We start from the raw sequence: 27276 nt of genomic DNA, 5'->3' as shown, positions 1-27276 counted from the left end.
AACCATTGTCCACCTTGTCCCTTACCATTGTTACTATAATCGAACCTTTGAGGGTTGAACCCTCCACCTTCCACCCTAGCCTTCTTGAACCCTCTAGACCTCTCTCTCAACTTCTCTTCTTTAATTTTCTCCGCATAGGTCATTATTCAAGAGATGTCCATCTCCTTGACAAACATGGTCGTCTTGCATTTCCTGGACACCAAGTTTGAGACATAGGAAATAAACTTGCTCATCTTTTCCTAAGGATCGGAGACCGTGAAGGAAGCATACTTTACAACTTAGTAAATTTTAGGGCATACTCCCTTGAAAAAGGTTGATGAACTCTTAGATTTTAGCCCCCCTTAGATCCAATGGAAAGAAGCAGTCTTGGAAAGAACCCTTGAACTCTACCCATCCTATTGGACCCATTTCTTCATCCTTCTCAACAACCCATTATTCATACCAAACACGTGCCATGCCTTTGAGTTGGTAGGCCACTAGCTCGGCGTTCTCATTTGGAGGTACCCCCATAATAGCTACAATTTGATACACCTCATCAATAAACTCCATTGGGTCTTCATCTATTTTAGAACCATCAAATTCGGGTGGATTCATCTTTTGGAAATCCCAAATCCTAGAAGCCAGATTTTGCACCAGAGGAGGAAAAACACCTTGGTTCTCTTGGATGGTAATGGTTTGTGCCAGCAATGTGATGATATTGCAAAACTCTGTATGGGTTACCCCTTTCTCTTGATATGGGGCATCGAGAATCGGAGGATCTTGGTCCTCATCATCAACCCTTTCTCTTGGATGTGATCTTCCTCGAGGCATTATCTAGAGAATACAAAATGGGTCGTTAGTTAGAAGAAGGCTTAAGATACTCTAAGGCACGACATGATTTTAAAAGAAGTGAAAACTTTCCTAAACGTCCCATAGTCTCCTATTCATAGTTGTGGCACGCTTCACAACCATGAACAAGACCTTATTTGATGTGGTATGTTGGACTGCGATGATCATTCAAAACCTCGAGCTCTGATACCAAGTTTGTCACAACCCAAACCTAGGTCCTAGACGTGACACAGCAAATGAAGTACCCAGAGGCACCTCATCCAAGCCTCTTTTAGCATTTCATTATGCTTTTCATTGGTAATTATAATCAAGCAAGCGAAAATATAAGGGATAATGGGACAAAGGGATTCCATATAACATAAGAGTCCAAGTCATTTGAAGATCATACACTTTGTCCAACCTACCTTTTACTTTAAAGACTTGACGGGGGCTAAGACATGTCCCTAGCTCACCCTCAAGATATAAGTCAAAAGTACCAAAAGTAACTCAATAGTCTATACAAAGCATAATCTAGAAAGATAGGGATGTTGTTCCCAAAATATGGGAACTCACCAACTACTAGTAGCCTTCAACGACAAACTTAGCCATGGAGAGGAGAGTGTGGAGCAATGTTGGTCCCTACATAGTGATATCACGTAGGCAAGAGTATTCGTTAGTACTTTGAATGACCTAAGTATGTGAGCATGCTATAGAATGAAGAATATTAAGACACTTATAAGAAGTATGCATAAGTGAATCCATGCATGAGAAATTATCATCTGAAACCTTAAAACACTCATTTTGTGAGAAGATGACCATAACCGACATTTAAGATCATGCAAGCTATTACATGAAATCCAACATAACCCCCTACGTTGGCATAGGGAGATTACTTGCCGAGTAGAACTCCATCAACTTTAATCATTTTTTTAACTTTAAATTTATTGGCTAATCATGGAGCCACTAGCCTACAATGGCTCCTATGTTGGCACATAGTTAATGCAATATGAGACTTTACTTAAGGACCCCTTAGGTCAAGTCCCCATCTATATGCTATATTCAGTGCTAGGTCAATCCCACGGAATAACTTCTAGATGTCATATTAACATAACCAATTATATAACTTTAGACATCAAAATATTATTCGGTGGAATAGCTCCTTAGAACATTTTATTTGATTCAAAATGTGAGAATTGTCCTTTCACATTGAATCCTTTCTTTGGCTAACAAGCCCCTTCATCATCATTCAATTATTTCTTATGACTCCCATAAATATTTCCTTCATAAGCTATCATTTCAAATTTACTTTTAACATAAGGAAAACTAGGTGGTTCATTTCATAACCTTCAAATACATTTAAGGATACTCGTATGCATGAAAGTGACGGAATGCATCAAATTAAATATCTTAAAACAACCCACCATATACACTTTAAAACCACTTTCAAGCCTCATATAAGAACCTTAAAAAATCCTTTTTTTCATAAAATTAAGAGTCAATATACATCAGTATAAGTAAATAAACTTTAAATATATCATAATTTATGCATTTAGAGTCATCATGTAAAAGACATAAATAATTCATCATTTAGAATTTAAAATATCAAGCAGAGGAAAATATTTGAGCTCCATGGGTTGAAGAACCCATGGATGAAACCCTCATACCTTGGGAAAAAAAAATTCCTAATGAAGACTTGAGGAGGAATGGAGACTTGAAGATGCCTTGAGATGAAATCCTAGCTTGGCTTGAAGTTCTTAGGAGAGCTTGAGAAGAGAGAATTTGACTGTCTTGAGTCAAAGTGTGAAGAATGAGGGTTTTAGAGGGTTTAAGGTCTTTAGATGAGAGAATTCAGCCTTCAAAATGACTCCATTTTGATTTAAAATGCAAGAAAAGACCAAAATGTCCCCTTTAAAATCTGACCGAAACTGGCTTCATGGGGACTCTTCACAGTCCTTGGTTCTTACCACGGCCCGTGGTGGGGTCTAGTGGTAAAGGTCTTGGAAAAATATTTTGGAAGCCTACTGGACAGGTCTCTGAAATATATACCTTGCGTGTATGACATATATATGTATGTACCTGTGAATAAATTTGAAATCTTGAAACAATTCATTAGGGAAACTAGAATATTTGAGTTGTATTTTGTTTTAAAAATATTAACAATAAATTCAATTTTTACACAAGGGGATTAACTTTGAAAATATAAAATGGGCTTAACTATTGGCATCCCACCTCAATTTTATGGTTCTTTTACCTTAGTTCTTTTTAAAAAAAATTATAAATCATCACCTAATTATTTTAAAGGTGAAATGGGACATCTAAATATCGAACTAAAATAACGCTAAAGTTAACTCTAATTAATATTCTATTTAACCTATGTAATTGTAGGAAAGAGTTGTAATTGTCCTAAAGAGAAGAGATTAAGTGTCTTCTAAGATCCATTGGTAAATAGTTCACTGGTCAAAACTTGGATTAAAAATATGAGAGTAGATTAGATTTAAAAATGTTTAAACTTTATAAGATCTAAAAGAAAGCAAGTTATTAAATAAATTATTATGTGAACTAACCCAAAGTGATGCTTAGGAGATTGCTATAAAAAGGTTATTTTTTATGACTAAACACACGAATATTTCTCAGAGCATGAAATGGTTTTAGGATATGAATGTGGTTTATGAAAGGTATAAAAGAGATAGGTAAAGTAATATATGTGAAAAGTAAAAAAGATATAAGAAATTAGTATATATGTATAAGATAAGAAAATATTACGGATAACCAAGTTTTAGTAAAATAGAATAATTTGTACGATTATAAAAGGGCTAATTTTAGTTTTATTTTGAAACGAATATTTGAACCATCTACACTCAGAAAAAAAATCACAAATTAGTTTAACAATATTTTCTTAGGGCCAAGGAAGTCCAATTTTCAGCAAAATATAACACATATTGTGCCTTAAAAAGAAGATATTTTATTTTATTCAAAAATTGTGTTTTATCCTCAAACCTAAACATTTAAAGTTTCTAAAAGTAGCTGTGTTTTCACTCTAAACAAGTCAAAAATCTGCGTTAATAAGTTCTAAAAGAAGGCATTCTTGTCCTCAAAAGTTGCATTGTTAATACTCAATTTGCAATACTTCAGAGCTCACAAATGATTACTTTTAAGCTCTCGAATGGTGACATTTTAACCTTAATAATATGTACTTTTCAACTCGAAATCTGCATTTTTGAACCACCAAAATTTGCACTTCTAGGCTGCTAAACACTATATTTTAAACTCTTAGTATATCAAAGACAAGTATGAAAATAGGTACATTATAAAGGGCTATCCCGTAGCTTCACTTTTTTTGAGAAAGTTATGCTTTCGCAAACTACAAATGTTAAGTAGCCAATAAATATTAATTAAGAATAACGTTCTAAACCAAATGTGTATACCAAACCCATTGTCCAAATGGATGGGGGTGAACGACTACATCGTACTATTTTTCGTAATTGGTTTGTACTTTGTACAAACCAAAACAAAATAAAGGCAAACATAAATATAAATGCAAAATATTAATGTGTAAACCGTTAGTCAAGAGATAACAACACATATATGTATATAAAGAATGTGAAACTTTGAAGTGAAGAGGAATCGCAGGACACTATTGACGCAACGAGGGCTACTAGACACGAGCAAATAATGCAGCGTCGAGCACAAAAATCTTGGACAGAAATGGAGTCATATCATAACTCCCAATGCGCTCCAAAGTGCACATGTAACAAAGAACAGAAAAGAAAAATTGGAGAAAAACTTAGATATATTCTTGACAAATGAAAGCAATAGAAATTAGAGGATATGTACAAGTATAATGAGGCAGAAATGGAGGAAAAAGGTTCTTACAGATATATCACATATAAGCAATACATATTATGCAATAGAAGTAAAAACGGATAGAGAAGAATTTCACTTGCTCGTATATTATTTAAAAAGGATAAAATGAGGGCTTTGATTTAATGCCACTGCACAACAAGATGATATAAAAAACAATTCAGAAAAAATGTTAAACTTTTACTTGGCCAGATTTGAATTAGGAAAAAGGGGAAGACTAGTACCAACTTTAGGATAAACTTTAATAATTGTGGCACTTTAATTATGTAGACTAGAGTATTATTTTTTTCTCATGAAAATAATTACGACTTTTCATTAGTTGCTATCGCATTGGACTTAGCATAAATTTGTGAATCAGCAGCGGATAAATTTGCATCAATGACAAACTACAGATCAAGTTATGTATTGTTTCAAACTTCACACATACCACCTGGGATGTAAAAACAGCCATATATTGAAACAAACAGAATCAAAAAAGAACGAAATCATATTATTCGCAATCTCGATCCTCGGAGAAACAAGAGATAAATACTAACACATTTATAAAAAATAGAACAGATCACACTCACATATTTCTTAATAGGACCCTATTGGATGACAAAAAATGAGGATAAAAACAAGACGAGAAAAGAATTTTTACCTTGTGTTGAACAACAATCTAAGGTTTTGACGTCCAAAGATTCCGGATAGGAATCCGAAACTGAAAAATCAGAGAAGACCAAAGGTAGTAAAACTAGTAGATTTGTGAATCTGTGTGTGTTTCTTTGGATGTGAATTCTCGGTCTCTTTGGAGATGAAAAATATGTTTATTTATAGGCGAATCCAGACTTGACAATTCGGATTTGAACTGAAAAACGAAGGCATTCAGGGAGAAGGGGAGAAAAAGATTTTTACAAATCTTACCTCTTTCCTTATCTTTGACCAACTACTTGAGCATAAATTCCACCAATAATGATAGGCGACAGTGGTGACGTACCGAATTTTCAAGAAAAAAGATATGGAGAAGAAGAAAAAGTCACGGATTTATGATTTTTTCTGAAAATTAGGGAATAGCCATTCAAATTTGGGTTTTGGGAGGTGAGGAGCGTGCAAGGGATGGGTAAGATGAAAGAAAAGGCGTAGGAGTGCTATTCTCTTTTAAAAAAAAGGATCCCTTTAATATTTTACATCTAAGCTTTATAACTTTAAGATTATTTTAATCTATTATTTTAGTCTCATTCATGGCATGCTCTACTTTTCATTACTTTTGACCATCTTTTTATCTTTTGTCATTTGGCATTAACTTATCAAGACAATACAACCTACTTCCTCCGTTTAAAAAAATGGTCTGATTTAATTTGATACGAAGTTTAATATTAAGGAAAGACTTTTGTCATATTATCACAAATATACATAAACTATCGATTAACCCTTCAATGAATAAGAATAATTTTTAAATAAATTTTATGAAAAGAAGAGAAAGTGGAGAGATACATGTAATGCCAAAAAGTTTGTTCAAATATACACTTCTGCCATGTCTTAAATGCTCTCACATTTACATTAAATGTGTATCTATTTTTAATTTTCTGAAGCTTCTCTTTCTCTCTCATAAATTATTCTTCATTTTCCATTTTTTTTTAATTTAGTGTCATTATCCAACTCTCTTTATTTCTTGAAGAACAAAGCTTATCTTAGTGGAAATTAACAATAAGTAAATTTTTCAACAATTACAAGTTAGTTTATTTTATTTCTTTCCCAACAATTATTTTTTTTAACAAAAATTTAGGAAAGAATAAAAAGCACGAAGAAGTTAAAAGTGTCAAAGTTAAATACGATTTGCAGGTTATGCTCTTAAATGTTTGTCATTTTATTCATCCAATAAAAACATTAATCAGTCATGTTTCTATATCAGTGGGTCCATGCTCATTGTATATTTTAAATTGATGGTAAGGGTATTATTGAAATCTTAAAAGTTGAGCGGTGCCAAAAAGGGTTATTCTTTTTGGAACGGATGGAGTATTTTTTTAAAAAAAAAACTTGTTCAAATCAAATTCAAGGGATGTGATTGATTCATCATATGAAAACGTCTTCAACTTAATTGGGTTAGAGTAATTGACAATTGTTGAAAAAAGATCTTATCACAAAGTTGTAGAATATGTTCATAAATTATTATTATTTTAAAAACAATTGAAATAATACTTATTATTATACGAAGGCTTAATTAAATATAAAGAACAAAAATTGGGTGTCAACAGCTTGGACAAAGAAATAGGCATGGACAAAAAAACATTGACACAACCCAATTTTAGGTCGCCAACCAAAACATCTTTTGAGCAACACCTTGGCATGAAGACTATTGTTTATGGAGTTATGTCCGAACTCTGGCTTCTGAGCTGCCTACGTATCTTAGGCATATGTAGTTCGAGAGGGTAGACTCACAATAAATTTTAATCAAATTTAAAATTTGCCCCAGTATCATATTATGGTAATACTGAGTTCTTTTGGGTGATGGCATACGAAGATGCTAGCATGAATAGAACGAATATGGTCATGCTCAAACTGAGGTTACCTGCATATCCTAAGATGTGGGAAATCAAGTCGGATGTAATTCTAAAGAATAACTTGGAATGAGAAATGCTCTGTAGTAATTTCTATTGAAGACCTAAGGTAGAAAAAAGAATATAAATTTTCAAAATAAATTGCCCCAGTATCGATTTATGGTGATACCGGGACATGAAAGAGTTATAATAAAATTCAAATCCAAACTTTTGAAAATCAAGTCGAGTTGAGTTTTGTAAGAGAATCCTTGACGTAGCTAGGGATGCTTGACATTCCACTAGCTTTCCCTAGTTTGCAGCTTAGAGGGAGTTCCACGTTGTAATGCGGTGTCGTACAAAATAGGTAAAAGGGTTAAAAGTACCTGTCGCAGTTAAGAAATAATAAATTGAAATATATATTAATGTAAAGAGTAAAGTGTAGATGTTCAAATGATTGTTGATGTCTCTATTTTGTGGGATGAATGCGATGTAGGCAAAGTAACTTATAATGTAAAACCTCCGATTGGCAGGGCAATTATAATGTAACGCCGGTATCTGATAGTGTAAAACTTATAATGTAACGCCTATATCTGGCGGTGTAAAGCTTGTAATTTAATGCCTCTGACTGGCTGAGCAAATATAATGTAACGCTTGTATCTAGCCGTGTAAAGCTTGTAAATATAATGCCTGTATCCGGCAGTGTACACCTTGTAATGTAACGCATGTATCCGATAGTGTAGAGCTTGTAAATGTAACTCATGTATCTGGTGGTGCAATTGTAATGTAACGCCTACATCCGGCAGTGAAAAACCTATAAAGTAATGCTTGTATCTGGCGGTGTAACTATAATGTAATGCATGTATCCAGCAGTATAAAGCTTATAATGTAACGCCTGTATCTGACGGTTTAATTTTAATGTAACGCCTGCATCTGGCGAGACAAATCTTGTAATGTAGAATTTAATCATAGATATATGATGATGTTGTATGCATGCTCCTGATCGGGGGAGCTTTGATGAGGTTTGATATATACAGCCTCCAAATGGCGGAGTTTGAATGGCATTTGCTATGTACAGCCTCCAGACGGTGGAGTTTGAACAGTGTTTTCTATGTACAACCTCCAGACGGTGGAGTTTGAATAATGTTTTCTATGTACAGCCTCTAGACGGCGAAGTTTGAATGATATTTGCTATTTAGAGCCTCCAGACGGTGGAGTTTGAACGATGTTTGCTATGTACAGCCTCCACATGGTAGAGCCTGAACGATGTTTTCTATATATAGCCTCCGATTGGCGAAGTTTGACATTTCTTTCTATATACAACTTCCATTTGATGGAGTTTATTCAATGCAGTTAGACGGTGGTCTCCGATGGTGGAGTTGTGAAGTTATCTTTGACAAAAAGCAAATTATCCTATTTATCCCATAGGTCCACTTTGTCTTTAGTATTTGATCCGAATCTTGAGCGTACCTGCAAATATTGAAGGAAATCTTTTAGAAAACAAATCCAAGTATAAAGTACTTCCGATAAATAAGATAAAGAAAGGATATTTTGGTTTATGATTTTGAGAAGTCGAACGACGTCTTCAGTCATGCCCCTACACTTGAGGTTGTCTTCCTTGATCTCCTATTTTCCTGAGCTCAAAGAAAAATAATTTAGTTTAAGGGGGGGTTTTGATTTATATCGACTCGTGGATTCAGTCCTTGTCACTAGAATCCTTCAGCACCTTCTTGGCCCGTACGCAGTTTCTTAACCTGGAGACTTGATAGGTGGAATAGTAGAGAACTATTTTGAAAATAATAGTATTTTTAGTAAAGGAGCATATTATATATATATGAGAGAGAGAGTAATCCTTTATCATTATAAGGTTCTGACATGTTTTGAAGTCCATCAAGCTTCTCTATATCCAAATATAATATCTCTCATAGTCTTGTCTTTTGATGATGCTTCCCTTGACTCGTTCACGAGATCCTTTATGTTTTAATGATACCTAACTAAAGGAAAGTTTTCTATAGGTATGATCGAACCTTTAAGGTTGCCTATGTATCCCCAAATGGGAATCAGGTCTGTGCATAGTTCGAGGATAAAAAGTGAATATTATACAATGCAATGACCGAGCCTGAATCAGGTTGCCTACGTATCCAAGTGGAATCAGGTCAGTACGTAGTTAAATTACAAAGGGGGAAATATAAGAATAAAAAATATGTGATGTAATGACCAAGCCTAACTCAGGTTGCCAACATATCCAAGTGGAATCAGGTCAGGAGTAGTTCAAATACAATAGGAAAGTAAAATAATGCAATGACCAGGCCTGACTTAGGCTGCCTACGTATCCAACCGCAATTAGGTCAGGATATAGTTCAAATACAATAGAAAATTGAAAATATGAAGGGACCAAATCCGACAGGGATTGCCTACATATTCTGCCGAGGGAAGTCAAGTCGAGCATAATTCTGAATACATAAAAATGATGTTTTCAGATTTTCTAAGAAAGGATCAGAACCGATGTGGGTTGCCTACGTACCCCACTGTGGGAAGTCAGGTCGAGATGTTGTTCTGTTACATGGAATGTAAAAGTACAAAAATAAATTAAAACTAGTCTTGATGTCTTCAGATGTAGTACTTCTTGATGGCGTCTGAATTGATTGGCTTCGTGCTCACTGTGACGTCCATTTCGGCTAAGATAATTGCTCCTCCAGAGAGTACTCTATGAACCATGTAAGGACCTTGCCAGTTTGGTGTAAATTTCCCTTTAGCTTCTCCTTGGTGAGGAAATATCTTTTTCAATACAGATTATCTCGATGTGAACTGTCAAGGTTTGACTTTGTTGTTAAATGATTTGGCCATTCTGTTCTGATAGAGTTGACCATGACAAACTACGGCCATTCTTTTTTCATCAATAAGCATCAACTGTTCAATCCTGTTGTGAATCCATTCTACATCATCTAAACCGACCTCTTGAATAATCCTTAGAGATGGTATTTCCACTTCTGCAGGTATTACTGCTTCTGAACCATAAACCAACATATAAGGAGTTTCCCCAGTGGATGTTTTGATTGTCGTGCGATAATCGAGCAGAGCCTATGGTAGCTTCTCGTGCCATTGTCTGTGACTATCCACTATCTTCCTTAAAATCTTCTTGATATTCTTGTTTGTAGCTTCAATTGCTCAATTTATTTGTGGTCGATAAGTTGTGGAATTTCGATGATCAATCTTAAATTTCTTATAAATTTTCTTTATAAGATCGTTGTTGAGATTGGCCGCATTATCTGTTATGATTAATTTTGGAATCCCAAATTAACTATATTATTACAAACAAAGTCTGTCACTACCTTCTTAGTTACTGCCTTGTATGTCAAAGCTTCGACCCATTTTGTGAAATAATCGATAGCCACAAGGATGAAACGATGTCCATTTGATGCGGGAGGCTCTATGGGTCCAATTACATCCATTCCCCAAGCGTTAAATTTCCAAGGGGAACCCATAACATTGAGCTTATTTGGTGGAAATCATATAAAATCTCTATGCATTTGGCATTGATGACACTTCTGCACGTATTGAATGTTATCTCTCTCCATGGTCTTCCAAAAATATCCGGCTCTTAAGATCTTCTTAGCCAGAGTGAACCCATTCATGTGAGGTCCATATGTTCCTGCATGTATTTCTTCTAAAAGCCTCGTCGCTTCCTTGGTGTCAACATATCTCATCAATCCTAAATATGGAGTCCTCTTATATAGGATTTCTCCATTAAGAAAGAAATGACTGGCCATTCTTCTTAAATTCCGTTTTTGCTTGCTTGTGGCATTTTTGGGGTATTCTCATATTTCTATCAATCTCTTGATGTTGTAGTACCATGGTCTTCCATCTAATTTCTCATCAACATAAAAATAATTTGCATGTTGATCATGTAACTCTACTTCAATAGGGTCGATGTAATCCTTGTTCGGATGCTAAATCACGAAGTATAATGTTGCCAAAGCATTGGCAAATTGATTTTAAGCTCAAGGGACATATTTGAATTCAATACTTGTGAATCTCCTACTCAACTCCTTTATGCAATGCAAATAAGGAAGGATCTTGACATTTTTAACAACCCATTCTCCTTACACCTGATGAACCAATAAGTTAGAATCGCCTATGACCAAAAGCTCTTTGACGTTCATGTCGATGGCCATCTAAGACTAAGAATACAACCCTCATACTCTTCCATGTTATATGTAGAATCAAACCTAATCTTGGCTGAGATTGGATAATATTGATCTGTTTCTAAAATTAAGACTGCTTCTATTCCGACTCCTTTTGAATTTGATGCTCCATCAAAAAACATCCTCCAACCATCATATGGCTCTGATATGTCTTCTCCTACAAACAACACCTCTTTTCCTACGAGGTGGTCAGCCAAGGCTTGTCCTTTGATAGCTTTATGTGTCACATACACAATGTCAAACTTGCTCAACAAAATTTGCCACTTTGCCAATTTACCTATAGGCATTGGCTTCTGAAAGATGTACTTGAGTGGATCCATTCTTGAGATCAAGTACGTGGTGTATGCAGATAGGTAATGCCTAAATTTCTCCTCGATCCAAGTCAAAGCACAACATGTTCATTCCAACAAGGTATATCTCGCCTCACATGGTGTGAACTTCTTACTCAACTAGTAAATGGATTTCTCTCTTCTACCCATCTCATCATGTTGTCCCAATATACGTCCAAATACATTATCCATGATAGATAAATACAGTAGCAACGGCCTCCCAGGCTCAGGTAGGACCAATACTAGTGGATTGGACAAGTATTCTTTGATTTTATCAAAAGCCTGTTGACATTCCTCTGTCTATTTTACGGCAGCATCTTTTCTTAGTAATTTAAATATGGGTTCAAAAATTACTGTGGATATGAACCAACTAATGTAGTTAAGTCTTCCCAAGAAACTCATCACGTCTTTCTTGGTCTTGGGGGAGGTAATTCTTGAAGTGCCTTTATCTTTGAGGGATCCAACTTTATGTCTCTCCTACTAATAATGAATCTTAACGGTTTTCCCACAGATACTCCAAATGCACACTTTGCTGGATTCAATTTTAGATTATACTATCGTAACCTTTCAAAGAATTTTCGCAAATCATCTAGATGGTCCAAACTCCTCTTGTATTTGATAAAGACATCGTCCACATATACTTTAATCTCCTTGTGGATCATATAATGAAAAAGAGCAGTCATGGCCCTCATGTAGGTTGCATAGTATTTTTTAGACCAAATGGCATTACTCTATAGCAATACACTCCCCATGAAGTGATAAATATTGTTGTTTCTACATCATTTTCATCCATCAGTATCTAGTGATATCCCTCAAAACAATCGACAAATGATTGCAACTAATATTTTGTACAACTATCGATAAGTATATAAATATTTGGGAGAGGGAAATCATCCTTAGGACTAGCTCTGTTGATATCTCGATAGTCCACATATATTCTGATTTTTCCATCCTTTTTTGGCACTGATACTATGTTGGCCAACCAAGTGGGGTAATTTATAACCCTTACTACGATCGCCCCAATCTGCTTGATTACCTCTTTTTTGATCCTTAGACTCAAGTCTGGCTTGAACTTTCTTGTCTTTTGTTTAACATGTAGGAAAGTCGGATCAATAGGTAATTTGTGTGAGACGATATCATTGCTTAACCCCGGCATATCATTGTAAGACCAAGCAAATATGTTGACATGCTGCCTAAGTAATTCTATTAACTCCTTTTTTCTTTCAGCCTCCGAATGTATGCTAATTCATGTTTCCTTCACAATTTCCTCATCTCCTAAGTTGACAACCTCTGTTTTATCCATAGGTTTCTTCTGACTTACGAGTTGCTCGATCTCCTATGGTAGGTTTTCAGGCATCATGCTTTCATCATATTCTTCATAATCTTGTTCATTATTTTTACTTTGCTCGATGGATTAGTTACATGTCATTGAACTAGGATTTTTATTAATATGAGTGCTGAAAAGTATAAAAGGTAAGTAAAATAAATACATAGGTAAAATAATAAGACAATTTTAAAGAAACTAAAGACTTTTATTTAAAATCGTTCTAGCTTTTTTAGAAAGAGCAGGCGACAACAAGGGATCAAGCATGATTCAAGCCTCAACTTTGATCATGCAAACTTAAAAAGACAAAACTACTTTCCACACTATCAGGACTCTTTTTGAAGCAGGGACGGACTGATGGTCCAATTCTGGAAGCTTTCTCTAGGCTTGGAATCACGGATGGTCAATTTGTTGAGATCTATATCTTTCTCTTCTCCAATCATGGCCACGAACAAAGTTCTTATTCTTTCTACTATGTCATAGTCAGATGCGTGATCTAGAATTGGAGCTTGTTATGGTACAAATGTTGTCTTGCTGGATCTTGCATTTTGGACTCCTCCCAATGTAGGTTCATATTCGATTCCGATGGTACCTTTCTGATGCTTCAGCTGGATTGGTTTAACTATGCCATTGGACCTGGGTCCAAGCCTTGTCTTAGGCTGATACCCATATTTCAACATCTCGGTCGTGACCATCTTTGCTGCTACTGACAATTTCACATCAATCGACTCTACTTTTATGTCATCTCTTACAACTTTCATGATTTCTAAAGTGTGAAAAGTGGCTCCATCTACCTCCTTAGTGACTAGAATAGAATTGATAGAATAGATGGGGTGAGTGTGCTCCCAATGAATGTTAACTTCTGTGTGACTTCACTCAAACTTTACACACTGATAAAGAGTCGAAGAAACTATTTTTACGGTGTGGACCCATGGTCTTCCCAGTAACAGGTTGTAGTTGGATGACACATCCATCACTTGAAATAGGATGGGGAATTCTGCTGGCCCCACTTGCAATGTGAAATAGATTTCTCCAATGATGCTTCTCTGCGCTCCATCAAAAGCTTTAACTTTTACATGACTTTCCTCTACATCTCCCATATTCAAGCCTAAAACTCTCAGATTTATAAAAAGGTAGATGTTGCTTCCAAAACCATCATTAATTTGAACTTGGGTCACAATCTTGTCATTACATTTGACCGTGATATGAAGTGCTTTGTTGTGTCCAATCCCTTCCATCGGTAGCTCATCATCATGGAAAGAGATTTTGTTAGCTTTCACCATTAGTCCAATCATTGTAGTTAAGGTTTCACTTGTGGTCTCTTTTGGAATGAAAACTCCATTTAACACTTCCATCAAAGCATTCCTATGTGCCTCTAAACTCATTAGTAAAGACATTATAGATATGTGGGCCAGCATCTTCTTCCGTTGCTCTTTGACTGAATATTCTTTCGGCTGCATTTTCTTCCAAAATTCAGTGACTTCAGTATCAGTAACATTTCTCTTATGATTATGTTCCTTCCCAAGAACTCCTTGATTCTGATCCTCTAGAGCATAGCACCTTCCCGACTTAGTCATTCCATGAGCCACAACAGCGTCAATCATCTTGCCCTTGGCTTCTGTTTTATAGTCCCATAGGATTTTTTGGTGTCAAACTCAGGCTTTCTAGCAATCATAGTGGTCACTACAACTCTTGGGAGATATGTTTGCACAGTAAGAGGTTCCCTCAGTTGGACAGTGATAACAGGTTGTGTTAGAGACGCAGTGGCAACTTCTTCGATATTCCAGAGAGGCATGATGGTTTCTCCCAAGTTGTACTCTTCTTCTAGGGTAATCATGTTGACTTATCGATTCTCATGATTTAGCAAAGGGTTGTTGTTTATATTCGAAGGTGTTGGAGTGTATTTTATTATTCCTCTTCTGATCAGAGACTCTACCTGGTTCTTCAAGCCATAACTATTTTCTATGTTATATTCTTGGATTCTTGATTGGTAAGCGTATCGCTTGTTTCCATCAAAGTTGTGAGGGATTAGATCAGAGAGTTTTTCTTCAACTGGATGTAGCACTCCTAATATCCTCAGCCTTTCAAATAATTAGGCATAAGGTTTGGTAATGGATGTATAGGTGCGAGTATTTTTGTCTTTGAGATTTGGATGTGGTCTCGAAGCAAATGCTGGTCTATTTTGTGGATTGGTTCTTGGACTAAGACATGTGGTCTTGGTAGATTTTGGTATGCTGGTGCTCAGGGTGGATTGTAGTGTAGTTGGGTATTATATACTGGGTACAAGGTGTATGGAGTATGTGCAATAATTTGGGGATTATTGGGGTATCGGTGAGATGGTCCTCCATGCTGGTAAGTGATGGGTGAAACATCTTCCTTTTTCTTCTTGATGCTACCAATGGAGCCTAATTGAATGGCATCACTTGCAGCTTGCAGTATAGCCATGGACTGAATTTTACCGGATTTGATGCCCTCATCTATAAAATCCCCTATCTTGACCAATTCCACAAACTTTTGGCCCATCATCGACTTCATCTTGTCAAAGTAGATACCTTCTTGAGCTCGAATAAAGTTCTTTGAGAGCTCAGTCTCATCCAGTGGTGGTTGAACCCTGGCAGCCTCAATTCTCCAATGTCGTACATACTCCTGGAAGTCCTCAGATGGTTTCTTTTGTATGTTGGCTAATGAGAACCTGTTCGTAGTGATTTTGGTATTAAATCTAAAGCAATTCATGAAATCCTCAGCCATTTCCTGCCAGTTATGCCATTTATGAGGATCTTGGTGTGTATACCAAGTCAACGTTTCTCCAGACAGACTTCGAATGAACAACTTCATTCTTAGCTTCTCATTTCTCCCTACACCAACTAACTTGTCACAGTATGCCCTCAGATGTGTGTAAGGGCTGCCCTTTCCATCGAATATGTCAAACTTTAGTGGCTTGTATCCTACTGGCATTTCAATGTCTGGGTAGATGCATAAGTCATCCTAAACTAGGCTCTTTGATCCCCTAGTGACTTGCTATTTTTGAAACGTCTTTCTTAGACCGCAAAGTTGGGCGTCTATCTACTCATCTTCCTTCAATCGGGCATCCTTCTCCATCTTTGCATATTGGTCAACCTCATACGAGACCTTGACCCAATAGGCATATATAGGAGGCATTTGTAGACCGTGAGGAGCGGCAATATATTCCCCAAATATCTGTCGTATTGCTAGGTATGTAGGTGTGGTGGGGTCTTGAGTAGGAAGGTCAAGAACAGTCCTGATTGTAGATGGATGAGCTAGTGGGGCTTGACCATGAGCAGGAGCATGTTTAGGCAAATTTGGTGAATTAGCAGAAGGCAAGTTAGCTCTTGGAAAGTAGGTGGGCATCTTGAAAGTTGGGAAGGTAGTAGCCAAAAGTTTGGCCAAGTCTTGCACTTGACGCAATTCCTCCCTCATGATCTCAAGTTCTTGTGGCATGTGATCCCTTTTCTCATCATTTCGAGTGTCGGCCATATTTTGAGAGCCTTTAAGATTCTCTACTAGTATCATTATGTTTGCAGCATCATTAAATTCTTATCCACCTATCATCTTTCCCTTTGATCAAAGGTTGTACCGTGAGTCAACCAATTTGCAAGTTGACACAAATCAATGTTCTTGGGAAATTAATAAAAGAAAAGAAATAAAAAGGGAAACTATGTTATTTTGGGAGATATTGAAAGGTACAACAAATATATAACACATATTAACGCCAAGTTGGTGACATTTAAATGCGTCCTAATACAGAGCCTCTTTTTCCCAGAGGTAGGCTTACACTGCAAATATTAATGATTAATCGATCCAAAATTTTAACACATTCCAGATTCAAGATAGAGCTAATATTTTAATATATTTAGTGTAAATCCTTAATCGACCACCCTAACAGCATATTGGAACATCAATACAAGCCATGCAAGACCTTTTCTAGGGGAAATACAAAGGAAAATAAAGATAGTCTACGGCCAAGTTGGGTAATCATCATCCTTATTTCCCAAATCATAGTAAGATCCTGGCTGGTACTCTGGGGATCCGTCACTCTATAGTCCCTGGTGGTTTGAACCTTATCCTTCATCAAACCCTATGGACCATACTCAGAGTGAGCATCTTCTTCGGGATCCTCTTTCGGATCTTCCTTAGTCAGCTCCCTAGGATCCTCTTTTGAATCTTCTTTCATATCCTCCTCTGGTTCATCATCGTTTGCCTGTACATAGTTGTGGTGATAGGCGTGGGGTTTAATAACGCCGTTCTAATCTTATCTGATCTTCGCTCATCCGTGAAGTCTAAGATTCCGGCATAGCTAGGCCTTGCGAGAATTCCTCCTATTGTAAACCAAGCATAATACTCAAGGGTGCAGCATAACTCAACCCCCATGCCTAGGTAAAATATATCATGCTACTCTCGTATCAATGTAGTGATCCTTTCAATTGGGACTCTTCCCTCATAATCGACCTCCATTAGCGCTATGTTTAACCACAGAGAAATGCCTTGGGTTATCCCAAACTGTCTGAGGACTCTCAAAGGTACGTAAGGCTGGAAGCCTTCCAACCCAATTAGCCCTATGAAGTAGTTGTGGTTGGTTCTCAACAAACTCGGCCACGGACTAATGGTAATCTCCACTGAATACGATCCCCTGTGAGGTGGGTCAGGAAAAAGCGCCACCCTTCTTCATTGTTTGGGGAACCCCATATGCTCAACCTTTCCGCATGACTCCTAATCTTGTTGTGCAGATTTCCTTAAGCATCATTGTCTTTTTGCCTTTAATAGAAGTTATTGAATATACAAATTTGTAGCAATAGGTTACATCTCTTGAAGTGGTCGTGTCCTCTAGAGAAGAGGGACAATGATCAAAGTATTTTTGGCAAAATCATAGATACAATGGTTACTCTGGCAGGCCTCTAAACATGTAAATGACCATAGGCAAGAGGTTGATGTTGACGCAAGCTCCTATTTTGGAAGATCATGATTCCTAGAAAATGCTACCATGAATACAATAGCCCTGAGCCTTTCCCAATTAGCTCTTGAAATGAAGAATTCTTGGTGGAATTTATCGTAGCTCTTCCGACGGCCGAATCTTTTAAAGAGATAACCTAGCCTGACCCATCCTTTATCAACTTTTCACAAACTTGGACCCACTATCAACCCCAAAGAGTTGTGAAAACCAATTCCTAATATGGTGCGTGGGGCTAAAGGTGCTCTGCCAACCAGTGGCATCAGCAATTTGACTTATTTCCTTAAGCGTGGGCGTGATTTCAAAATCCGTGTATTGGAAGGTTGTTGTTGTTGGTTGCCAAAATTCAATCATTAGCGTAATGAGCAACTTGTTTGCCATTATATTCACCAAATTCATTAGTGATCCCAAGTGCGGTGGAATTTCATTTTCATGTGCCACCCGGATGTTTCTCCACCAATCTTTCAAAATCTTGGGAACCTCAGTCATCATTTGAATGTTAGGGATGTTTTGGTTGATTTCCATATGGATAAGAAGGTAGTCAGTCCTAATGTCCAGAATCTGTTACAACTTTAATACTTGGATCAATCAATTATTTTCACACATATATGTCGTTGTGTTTTAAAGAGAAACCCGTTGACATGAGGGTGGATTCATAAATGCGGTGACAATACCTCATATTGTCCCTCCTAAGGTGCATGCAAAATGTTCTATTTCTGGAGTAGGATTTTTTCCTAGATGATTGAAAGTGGGACTGAATGATTGCGAGAAGGTGCACTAAACTAATTGCACCAACTCTGAAACTAAGGAATCCAAGAAAATTTAGAGGAGTGTCTGACACCCCTCGTGTGTCCAGTGTGTGTTTGTGTACGGCCAAGGACTCGATAGAAAGTGCAAATGAAAGTTTAAGAAAAGCAATAACATGTAGTGTTTTCAAAATAAATAAGAAACACAAGTTTGGATTTAGCTTACATCCTTTCAAATGAAGAGTGATATAATAAATAAATTACAATGAAACAATTAAAGCAAATAATTGATAGATAATAAACAAATATCCCTTAATTCTAAAACTAATTTTTGCTAAGGTTAAAACCTAAATGCTAAGTACAAAGGGTTTTCCCAGCAGAGTCTCCAAGCTCTCGCACCCCATTTTTGAACTAGTCGAAATAGTTCGCAACATAAAGTAGTTATACCTCTGATTTTGAAAATCATTTAGAGTCGCCACCTAATTGACAAGAAAAGATTAGGAAACCCATTTTTAAAAATGTAAATGTAAACTCTGTTTTGAATTGCTAAACCGGTGATATTCTAGGTAAGAATTTTGATTACTCAAGGAGAGGTGTTAAGCATCCTCAGAGCCTATCCGAAGATAATCCTTAAAATTAGTTTAAAAAAATAATTAGAGATATTTTATTCATTTATTTGCTTTAGAAAATATTGATACGAGAAGTTTTTATTAATTTGAGAAAAATGGTGAAAATGCAAGATATGCCATATATATCTATAATATGTTTGAAACAAACTTAGTAGTAGTCTATTTATCATTTGGTAAAATAAATAAGTGAATAAGTAAATGTACTTGAATTGTACGGCAATTTTATGTATTATGAAAATATAGATTTTTGTTAAATTCACATGAAATAAATGAGCTTATATAAATATATTGTATATAAATATTGAGCTTTTTTAAGGATATGATAAATTATTAATTTTATTAGCATATATACAATTAAGATGTATAAAAGATAGAATAATAAATAGGTTGTAAATATAAAGTAATATGTGTGATATATAATAAATATTGTTTGATCAAAAAATTCAATAAAATGGAGTTTTCGCAAAAGTAATAAAAATAATAATGATACAAAATGTTAAAATATTATGTATAGTTTGTGATCTTACACATATTCAAAATAAAATATGCATATGTATGTTTCTTACACTTATGAGAGCTTATTATTACAAAATGACGATAGATACATGTGTAGTAAAATGATGTGTGTATTAACGTGTAGGAATTTACGAAGAAAAAAAAAAGAAAAATAGCATTGATAAAGGGATAGTAGATATGAAAAATAAATATATGTTGTGTATAACAAAATAATACATCAAGTATAGTAATAGTATAAAAATAAAATATATACCTTGTGTGTATGAAATATATATGTATGTACTTGTGAATAAATTTGAAATCTTGAAACAATTCATTAGGGAAACTAGAATATTCGAGTTGTATTTTGTTTTAAAAATATTAACAATAAATTCAATTTTTACACAAGGGGATAAACTTTGAAAATACAAAATGGGCTTAACTATTGGCGTCCCACCTCAATTTTATGGTTCATTTACCTTAGCTCTTTTAAAAAAAAAAAAATCGTCACCTAATTATTTTAAAAGTGAAATGGGACATCTAAATATCGAACTAAAATAACACTAAAGTTAACTCTAATTAATATTCTATTTAACCTATGTAATTATAGGAAAGAGTTGTAATTGTCCTAAAGAGAAGAGATTAAGTATCTTCTAAGATCCCTTAGTAAACAGCTCACTGGTCTAAACATTTAAAGTTTCTAAAGTAGCTGTGTTTTCACTCTAAACAAGTCAAAAATCTGCGTTAATAAGTTCTAAAAAGGCATTCTTTTCTACAAAAGATGCATTGTTAATAATCAATTTGCTATACTTTAGAGCTCACAAATGATTACTTTTAACCCCAAAAACAAATTTGTACTTTGAGTAGCTAAGGAGGTGTTTTCCTGCCCTCAAAATCTGCACATTGCTACAATTTAAAACTCTCAAAAAATTATATTTTAACCTTTAAAAAATATGAACTCTTTAAGCTCTCGAATGGTGATATTTTAACCTTATTAATATGTACTTTTCAACTCGAAATATGCATTTTTGTACCACCAAAATCTGCACTTCTAGGTAGGGGTGTTCATGGTTCGGTTTGGGTCGGTTATTGATTAAAACCATAACCAAACCAATTTAATCGGTTATTAAATGTCTAAAACCATAACCAAACCAAGTAAAATAATAACCACGGGTTTGGTTATTGTCGGTTTGATTCGGTTATTCGGTTTATGACTAGCCGAGATAATTCAAATATTCTCTCTCTACATTCTTCAAATTCTTATGAAGCTCTTTTTTCCTCACGACTCACAGAGGTTCAAAACAGAAAATGAAACAACTTAAACATTCGGAAAAAAAAGAAAACAACTTAAAATCAATTTAAAATTTGAAAAACTCCTTACAAACCTTCTCAAAATTTGACAATCTTATATTTGGGGTTGAGGAGTTGAGGTTGCTCTTGAGCCTTCACTGTTAGTTTATGACTGTGAGTCTGTGACTTTGTGAGAAACCAACGTGAGAGGAACAAAAATGTAAAAGGAAAACAGATACTAGGGTTTTAAAGTTTTAACTTTTACTTTATGTTGCTGTCTGCTGCTCAAGTGCTTAGTGCTTATTAGAAATTTAGGATTTAGAATTTAGGATTTAGAATTGGGCTTGAGAGTTGGGCTAATGGGCTTGGATTGTTGGATTTGGACCGCTGTTTAGTGTTTATTAGAATTTATAATTGGGCTTGAGAGTTGGGCCTTAAAAATAAGTATATTAATATTAAATTAATAATTAAAACGTATAAAATATCTTTAATTATTTATGAAAAACTAATATTATACATATAAATAATTATAAATTTTAAGTATATAATTATCGGTTTGGTTCGGTTATTTATTCGGTTATTTTTTTCTATTACCATAACCAAACCAAATATTATCGGTTATTCAAATTTAAAACCAAACCAAACCAAACCAAATTGAATGTCGGTTTTTTTATTCGGTTTGGTTAAATTTTCGATTTGATTTTGGTTTTAACCAAAACTGTGAACAGCCCTACTTCTAGGCTACTAAACACTACATTTTAAATACTTAGTTTATCAAGGACAAGTATGAAAATAGGGTTATCCCGTAGCTTCACTTTTTTGAGAAAGTTATGCTTTCGCAAATTAAAAATGTTAAGTAACCAATAAATCTTAATTAAGAATATCATTTTAAACCAAATGTGTATACCAAACCCATTGTCTAAAGGGATGGGAGTGAAAGACTACGTCATACTATTTTTCTTAGTTGATTTGTACAAACCAAAACAAAATAAAGGCAAACATAAATATAAGTAGGAAATATTAATGTGTAAATCGTTAGTCAAGAGATAACAACACATCTATGTATATAAAGAATGTGAAACTTTGAAGTGAAGAGGAATCGCTGGACACTATTGACGCAACGAGGGATACTAGACACGAGCAAATAATGCAGCAATGAGCAAAACAATCTGATTTGGACAGAAATAGAGTCATATCATAACTCCAAATGCACTCCCAAGTGCACATGTAACAAAGAAAGGAAAAGAAAAACTAGAGAAAAACTTAAATATATTCTTGACAACTGAAAGTAATAGAAATTAGAAGATATGTACAAGTATAATGAGGCAGAAATGGAGGAAAAAGATTCTTACACATATATCACATATAAGCCATACATATTGTGCAATAGAAGTAAAAACGGATAGGGAAGAATTTCACTTGCTCGTATATTATTTAAAAAGGATAAAATGAGGGCTTTGATTTAATGCCACTGCACAACAAGATGATATAAAAAACAATTCAGAAAAAATGTTAAACTTTTACTTGGCCAGATTTGAATTAGGAAAAAGGGGAAGACTAGTACCAACTTTAGGAAAAACTTTAATAATTGTGGCACTTTAATTATGTAGACTAGAGTATTTTTTTTTCTCATGAAAATAATTACGACTTTTCATTAGTTGCTATCGCATTGGACTTAGCATAAATTTGTGAATCAGCAGCGGATAAATTTGCATCAATGACAAACTACAGATCAAGTTATGTATTGTTTCAAACTTCACACATACCACCTGGGATGCAAAAACAGTCATATATTGAAAAAAACGGAATCAAAAAAGAACGAAATCATATTATTCGCAATCTCGATCCTCGAAGAAACAAGAGACATATACTAACACATTTATAAAAAAAAAAAAACAGACCACACTCACATATTTCTTCATAGGACCATATTGGATGACAGTAAAAGAGGATAAAAATAAGACGAGAAAAGAATTTTTACCTTGTGTTGAGCAGCAAACTAAGGCTTTGACGTCCAAAGATTCCGTCTAGGAATCCAAAACTGGAAAATCAGAGAAGACCAAAAGTAGTAAAACTAGTAGATATGTGAATCTGTATGTGTGTGTGTATTTGGATGTGAATTCTCGGTCCCTTTGGAGATGAAAAATACGGTTATTTATAGGCGAATCTGGACTTGAAAATCCGTATTTGAACTGAAAAATGAAGGCATTCAGAGAGAAGGTGAGAAAAAGATTTTACTAATCTTACCTTTTTCCTTGTTTTTGACCAATTGCTTGAGCAGAAATTCTGCCGATAATGGTAGGCGGCCGTGATGAGGTGCCGAATTTTCAAGGAAAAAGAGATGGAGAAGAAGAAAAAGTCATGGATTTATGATTTTTTCTGAAAATTAGGGAATAGTCATTCAAATTTGGGTTTTGGGAGGTGAGGAGCGTGCAAGGGATGGGTAAGACGAAAGAAAAGGCGTAGGAGTGCTATTCTCTTTTAAAAAAAGGATCCCTTTAATATTTTACATCACAGCTTTATAACTTTAAGATTATTTTAATCTATTATTTTAGTCTCATTCATGGCATGCTCTACTTTTCATTACTTTTGACCACCTTTTTATCTTTTGTCATTTGGCATTAATTTATCAAGACAATACAACCTACTTCCTCCTTTTCAAAAGAATGGTCTGGTTTGATTTGATACGAAATTTAATATTAAGGGAAGACTTTTATCATATCATCACAAATATACATAAACTATCGATTAACCCTTCAATGAATAAGAATAGATCAAAAGATTTCTCTTAAGGTTCCGCTCCAATCTTTAAGCTAGGGTTTCGAAAGCAATCAGATTCTTCTTCAATTTCTGAGTAAATTCACCAAGGTATGTGGAGATTGATCCATGGGTCTCTTTCACCCATGAAGTCCCAAGGTTTTCTCAAAGTTTTCTTCAAGTTATAATTGCCTATTAACCCTAGTTTTGATGAATTACATTGGGTTGTTTCAATTCCATTTTTAGATGTTATCAATGATCATTATAAATATATTTTTACATGAAATGTATGATTTCAAGTTGAATTATGAATGTCCATGCATTAATCTATTTCAATCATGATTTTGAAGTTCAAGGATTAGTTTATATGAATTATGATTTTCAAAAGAAAGCTTTTACGAATGAAGTTATGATTCATGATTTATTGATGAAAGTTATGATGATGATTAATTATGATCCAAGAAAGTTATTATGTTGTGATAAGTATTATTCTCATTTAAATCATGTTTAAAGATAGTGATAAGGACAATTCTCACCAATGTTGTGGATTCTTATGAATTACTAAACTTAATGAGCTACTTTATGATTATTTTTATGATGAAAATGATGATGTTCATATGTTTTAATGAATTTTGTTGGGATATTGACTAAGTACTGAGGGGATTTCTAGGTGGGGTTCGATCCAATAACGTGAAAAGCGGAAGACAACATGAAAAGTCTAATAGAGTCTAACATATCAAAGTGGACAATATTTGAAAGTCAACATAGGTGGAATCTAACTATCTGTCTGAAAGCCTCTACTATATAGTGAGTTGATAGGACGATTCCCTAGCTAACTCTAAAATTTGAAAACTAGACTAAATAATATTAAGTGAAAGATAACTTGTCCTTGGAACATGAGGACTCACTAAACTAGCTCAACTGCTAATTGGAGATTCGTACTAACTGCGAGCGCAATTAGGAGCGTCGGAACCTATATTATGAAATAATATAGGCAGAAAAGTATATAGCCAATAATTAAAATGTACTGAGTATGAGGAACATGCATAAGTAAACATGATATTGAACATGATAAGTTTGAAAAATATGCTAATGCAATGGTCAAGTATAAAGTATGAAACAGAGTAACTGAACTGAAATATTAGAAATAGATAATCAATGCAATAATTTCAAAGTCTGATTGTGGGAGATACCATTAACTGACATAAACTATGTGAGCTACAACATGGAGTTCAGTGTACTGCTTCCACACCAAAAAGATTGTGCCCATACTTGCCAGGGTATGGATCATGATATCTGAGCTAAGGTGAATCCACTAGCTAATGTCTATCTGAGACAAAACCTAGGGTGACATGTAGTTCTGGGACTTAGGAATTGCTACTAAAGATCCACGGATGCTAAATGGAAACCTTCATCCCTAGAGTCCACTCGGTGCTAAGTCTACTCCAAATGGAAACATGCATAAATTTGGAAACAATAATAATTTATACTATTGAATCATACTAAAAATTTGATACATATTGAGTAGCTCCTAAAATTATGATAACAGAACATAATCAAAAATATTCTTAATCAAAAATATCTAAATCATGATAACTGATAAATACTGAATGACACTACATCTGAAAGTATCTAAAATCATGAAAAATTGATAATCATAAACATGCATGTGAGATAACATAATTTCTAGATCATGAAAATAGTTGTATACATGAAGGTTCATGGAAATAACATTGAAATTGTGAAATCATAACTGAATTCATGGAATTAGAGGCTATACTTGAAGAATCAATAAAATTCAATAAGAAATCACGAAGAACCTAAAGTTCTAGAATTGGGAGAAGTCATAACTTGAAGAAATTGAGGTTTCTTTAGGACTCAATGGGTGAAGAGAGACCCATTGATGAAGTTATCACATACTTTAATCAAAAGCCTAGCATGAATCTTGGAAGAAAGGTTTGAAGTTTGAATCCTTGTTCTTGCCTTGGGAGAAAACTTGGTAGAGAAGGAACTTTGATTTGAGAGAATGAAAGTGAATAGGATATTAGGGTGTTCAGGGATCAGTTAAGCCCACTTAGATTAGGCCAAAACGACATGCTATAAAAATTAACAGGGTGGAAAAAACCTAATTAACCCTAATTAAAAACTGTCAAATAGGCATTACAAGGGCATCTATGGACCGTAAATCCTTCTACGACCCATAGAATTCCATTCATAGAAATCAATGGAAACCCTAATTTTATGAACTTTGAACCACAAACCCTTTTTACGATTCATAAAACCTTATACAACTCATACCGATCACTTGTAGAAGTCAAAATATTAAAGTCACCAAGTATCTCAAGAATGAAATACGAAACCTAACTACGACTCATAGCTACGACTTGTAGTTCCTCTTACGAGTCATACTATTGGCTTGTAATGTGCAACCTGAGGTTCTAAAATCATGAAGTTACATGACTTGTTTCTACGAGCCTATCCACACCTATGTAAATATCTATGATTCGTAATTCCTCTCATACTGACCAAGTAAATTTTCCAACTTTCTGAGTCTCATCTACGACTTGGATTCATGACATGTAATTCTTTTTATGAACCGTAAACACGACCCAAAATCTTAGCCCTAAGTTCTTATTTTTCTTAAGTCTCTGATGTTTTTCTATGACTCGTACAACTAACAATGACCTGTAAAGACTCCTTGTAAACACTGAACAAAAATATTGAAATCCTAAGTATCAATTATGAACCCCTTTCCACGATTCATGGAACTAAGTACAACTCATACATAGGGATCGTAAATATCTGCAGACTTCAGTAATTTTCTAATTTATCTAAGTCAGGCACTTCTGAGGTATTATAACCGTGTTACGATTATGGGTAGTCTTGGATCATGACATTTTCCTATAGCCGCAATCAATGAGAAAACACTTCTTTCATAGATAAATTTGGTGGGAGTGCTGGGAATGAAATCCAAGCAACAATTGTCATTGTTTCCTTCTCATGATCAAACATTGGATCCCACTTTAAGGTGTGTATGGGATATTACCATTTCCTTGAGTCAAATAAAAATCAGGTTGACATAATCCTCTAAATTTTTTTCTAATTAGAACATAATGGTTGCTTAACACAACAATGTTCATTCTTATTTGAGCTTACATTGCTTTGGGACCATCTTTCTCAGTTCTTTAATTTCAAGCATACCATATAAAAATTTACCAATAACTGTGTATTATAACTTTTCTTTATATATCATCTGTATAACTTTCTCTTCATCACATATGACTTTAGGCTCTCCATATAGATACACAATAGGTCCCATTGGGATAGGTTTAACATGTATGGGATTGGGGCACA

At 34.8% G+C, this 27276-nt stretch overlaps 2 long non-coding RNA genes across 3 annotated transcripts; both read right to left on the bottom strand.

The window, feature by feature from the left end:
* Nucleotides 1-1175: 1175 nt before the first annotated feature.
* Nucleotides 1176-6180, bottom strand: LOC129893479 (uncharacterized). The gene is made up of 3 exons (XR_008767467.1): nt 5572-6180; nt 5309-5368; nt 1176-1446 (listed from the first exon to the last, which is right to left on the bottom strand). It is a non-coding gene; the product is annotated as an uncharacterized LOC129893479 (long non-coding RNA).
* A 1434-nt stretch (nt 6181-7614) lies between these two features.
* Nucleotides 7615-23813, bottom strand: LOC129893480 (uncharacterized). Of its 2 annotated transcripts, none has more exons than XR_008767468.1 (3): nt 23413-23813; nt 23147-23206; nt 7615-19230 (listed from the first exon to the last, which is right to left on the bottom strand). It is a non-coding gene; the product is annotated as an uncharacterized LOC129893480 (long non-coding RNA). The 2 variants fall into 2 exon arrangements; XR_008767469.1 differs by having other exon boundaries at nt 7615-8815.
* Nucleotides 23814-27276: the final 3463 nt, after the last annotated feature.

The sequence above is a fragment of the Solanum dulcamara genome, chromosome 6, assembly GCF_947179165.1.
Source record: "Solanum dulcamara chromosome 6, daSolDulc1.2, whole genome shotgun sequence".
NCBI lineage: Eukaryota > Viridiplantae > Streptophyta > Magnoliopsida > Solanales > Solanaceae > Solanum > Solanum dulcamara.
This window is presented reverse-complemented; position numbering and strand designations above follow the sequence as displayed.